This window comes from Sesamum indicum, unplaced genomic scaffold (assembly GCF_026168435.1).
Source record: "Sesamum indicum cultivar Baizhima isolate 11 unplaced genomic scaffold, ASM2616843v1 HiC_scaffold_39, whole genome shotgun sequence".
NCBI classification, from domain to species: domain Eukaryota; kingdom Viridiplantae; phylum Streptophyta; class Magnoliopsida; order Lamiales; family Pedaliaceae; genus Sesamum; species Sesamum indicum.
The window spans coordinates 1-3,291 of record NW_028292404.1 but is presented as its reverse complement, the minus strand read 5'-3'; the positions used below and the strand labels follow the sequence as shown (position 1 = coordinate 3,291).

The window sequence follows — 3,291 nt, the reverse complement described above, 5'->3', positions numbered from 1 at the left end:
ACATGGGGTTGAGTAATATTTCAATAATTGACTCTTGTGATAAAGTGAATAAAATAAAAGGGATAGGATAAATCACCCCTGCCTCAATCGTTACATAGATTTCCAATTTTTCATTAGAACCAAACACGAAATACCTAAATAAAATGAGATTCAAAGAAAAAATATTGGCTCCATAACATATTTCTATATGATATGGAACTTGATCATTTGTTAATGAGATTCGAAGAGACACGGGTAATTAAATTAATATGGATTAACTCCTATCCACTCCCCTACTTCTTTCTATGGGAATAATGGAGCATAAAAAAATGGATATGCGCTGGGACGGAAGGATTCGAACCTCCGAATAGCGGGATCAAAACCCGGTGCCTTACCACTTGGCCACGCCCCATTTCAATTTCTAATCTACACTAAGAAACAATAATATTGGTATTGGTTGTTTGTCAACTCCAGTCCAAATATCTATATATCTATAGAATAGATTGGTACTAGGATTTTGATACATATAGATATAGAATTCAACTTAATTTATTGATCATTACATAGAATTCAAGTAAGATATTGTATGAAAGTATGATTTCTTCTATTCTCCTTTGAGAATTGGAGGATTTTTGGTTGGGTGGGTTCAAAGAAAAAGAAGGATTTTTTGTCTAGCTTACTTACTTTCTTCCTTTTTCCTTATATCAAAAACTCAATCAAAGTGCAATTATCTCCAAGAACAAAATGTCTGTTATGCTTAATATCGTTAGTTTGATCTGTATTTGTATTAATTCTGCCCTTTATCCGAGTAGTTTTGTCTTCGGCAAATTGCCAGAAGCCTATGCTTTTTTGAATCCAATCGTAGATGTTATGCCAGTCATACCTGTGCTTTTTTTTCTCTTAGCTTTTGTTTGGCAAGCTGCTGTAAGTTTTCGATGAGATCCTTAATAATAATATCTTAGAAAATGCATGATTTCTTCGAGAAAAAATTCTAACAATTGAAAAATCAGATAAGTTTTAGAGTATGAACCCTCGATTCGCACACTGAAATTCTTGGATAGGCGCCATAAATCAGGCTTACCCCCACTTCCTCCCTTTTGACCCTTTTCCAGTGAAAGACCCTAACCCTATTAGGGTCTCCCACAATATCTAATTTGGATATAAACGAAAATTTTTTTTAATGAAAAACAAATGAATTTGTGATAATTCATTTCTATTTCTAGAAAAAAACCTCATTTCTTGGTGTCAAAATAGGATATGTGGTAGAAAAATGGAAGATCTACTCTCTTTTTTTTTCCAAAAAATCATCTTGGAGATTGTGTAATGCTTACTCTGAAACTCTTCGTTTATACCGTAGTGATATTTTTTGTTTCTCTCTTTATCTTTGGATTCCTATCTAATGATCCGGGGCGTAATCCTGGACGTGAAGAATAAAATCCAAAGGGTTTTTTCCTTGGTTAATTTTCAAATTTTCTTAGGATTTTATCTATTCCACACGTTTAACTAAGATTTTCAAAATTTGAAAAAAAAAAATAAATCAAGTCATCAACGGAAACGGAAAGAGAGGGATTCGAACCCTCGGTACGAATAACTCGTACAACGGATTAGCAATCCGACGCTTTAGTCCACTCAGCCATCTCTCCCAATTGAAAAAGATAATTACTACATTACACATAATGTAAGGAGTCTTTCTTTCTCTCTCTTCTTTCTCTATTCTATTATATATAGAGAGATCCACAAATCAGGAAATTCCTTTATCTAAAAGAGGGGCTCGAACGCGCCAACAATTGAACTAAAGAAAAATAAGGAAGACCTCTTTGTGTTGATTTTGTTCGAAAGGCCCTTCTTATTCTGATGGCCTGGCCTGGTCAGTACCTAGCCGGGCCTTTTTTTTGTTCCAAGGAATTATAGATAAATACTAATTTATCTGATATCTGATTTGAAAACAAAATACTTGTTTTTTTATTATATTATTATATTCAATTGAATATTTTATATTCAAGCAACAACAAAAAGAAGAAAGACTATTTACATTCTTTTTGTTGTTAAATTTTATTTTCATTTTCTGAACTAAAAAATAAACTAGCGATTTTTCCACAATGCATTTTTCTGTTATGATTTTAGTGTTTTTTTTCGATCCGTATCTATCTTCTTCAGCAAAAGAGAAAACTTTAGTTATTTAATTTAAATTAAATGAAGCTGCTTTTCCGAATCTCATTAAATTTTGATCTCCCCACGAAAAAGTTCAACACTCTCATTTTGCTGATTCTTTGCTGATCCTATCTTAATCATCCTCAATTATCTTGTTCGACAAAAGGTCCATTTGTATACAATAATCGTATTGTAGCGGGTATAGTTTAGTGGTAAAAGTGTGATTCGTTCTATTAACCCTTTAATAGTTAAAGGGTCTTTCGGTTTTATTCATATTCCGATCAAAAACTTTATTTCTTAAAAGGATTAAATCCTTTACCTCTCAATGAGAAATTCGAGAAAAAATACGCATTCTCGTGATTTGTATCCACGAGTCACTTATAAATTGAAAAGTTGGATTATGAAATCGCGAAACATAATTTTTGAATTGGACCAAGATTTCCAATTGAATAAGTATGAGTAAGGGATCCATGGCTGAAGATAGAAAGTCAATTTCTAATCGTAACTAAATCTTCCATTTTTTTTTATTTCTAAAGAACGAAATTGAAGCAAAATAGCTATTCAACGATGACTTTGGTTTACTAGAGACATCGGCCTATTGTTTTAGCTCGGTGGAAAGAAAATCCTTTTCCTTAGGATCCTCTCAAATAGAAATAGAGAACGAAGTAACTAGAAAGATTGTTAGAATCACCTTCTTCTAGAAGGATCATCTAGAAAGCGATTCGCTTTGTTTGTATTCAGACAAAAAGCTGACATAGGTGTTATGGGTATAATTTTCTTCATTTTGTTCACATCTTAGATCTAGGAATTTACTCATATTCCATAAAGGAGCCGAATGAAACCAAAGTTTCATGTTCGGTTTTGAATTAGAGACGTTCAAAGTGCCGAATCGACGTCGACTATAACCCCTAGCCTTCCAAGCTAACGATGCGGGTTCGATTCCCGCTACCCGCTTATTTCCTTTTTTCTAAATATTCTATTAGAATTCTATTCTAGAATATAGATAATATCTAATGATTACGATTAGTGAATTGAATCATTGAATATACAATTCAAAAAATTCTATCACATACAATCCGATTTTTTTTGTTTTCAATTCAAACAAGAGGTAGAAAAATCAAAATACGAAAAAATCGGAACGAACGGCGTCCATTGTCTAAT

The 3,291-nt window shown here is 32.6% G+C and overlaps 1 non-coding gene across 1 annotated transcript; it reads right to left on the bottom strand.

Moving 5' to 3' along the window:
• Positions 1-1,534: 1,534 nt before the first annotated feature.
• On the bottom strand, positions 1,535-1,622 carry TRNAS-GCU (transfer RNA serine (anticodon GCU)). The gene has a single exon. It is a non-coding gene; the product is annotated as a tRNA-Ser (tRNA).
• Between the last annotated feature and the right edge of the window lie 1,669 nt (positions 1,623-3,291).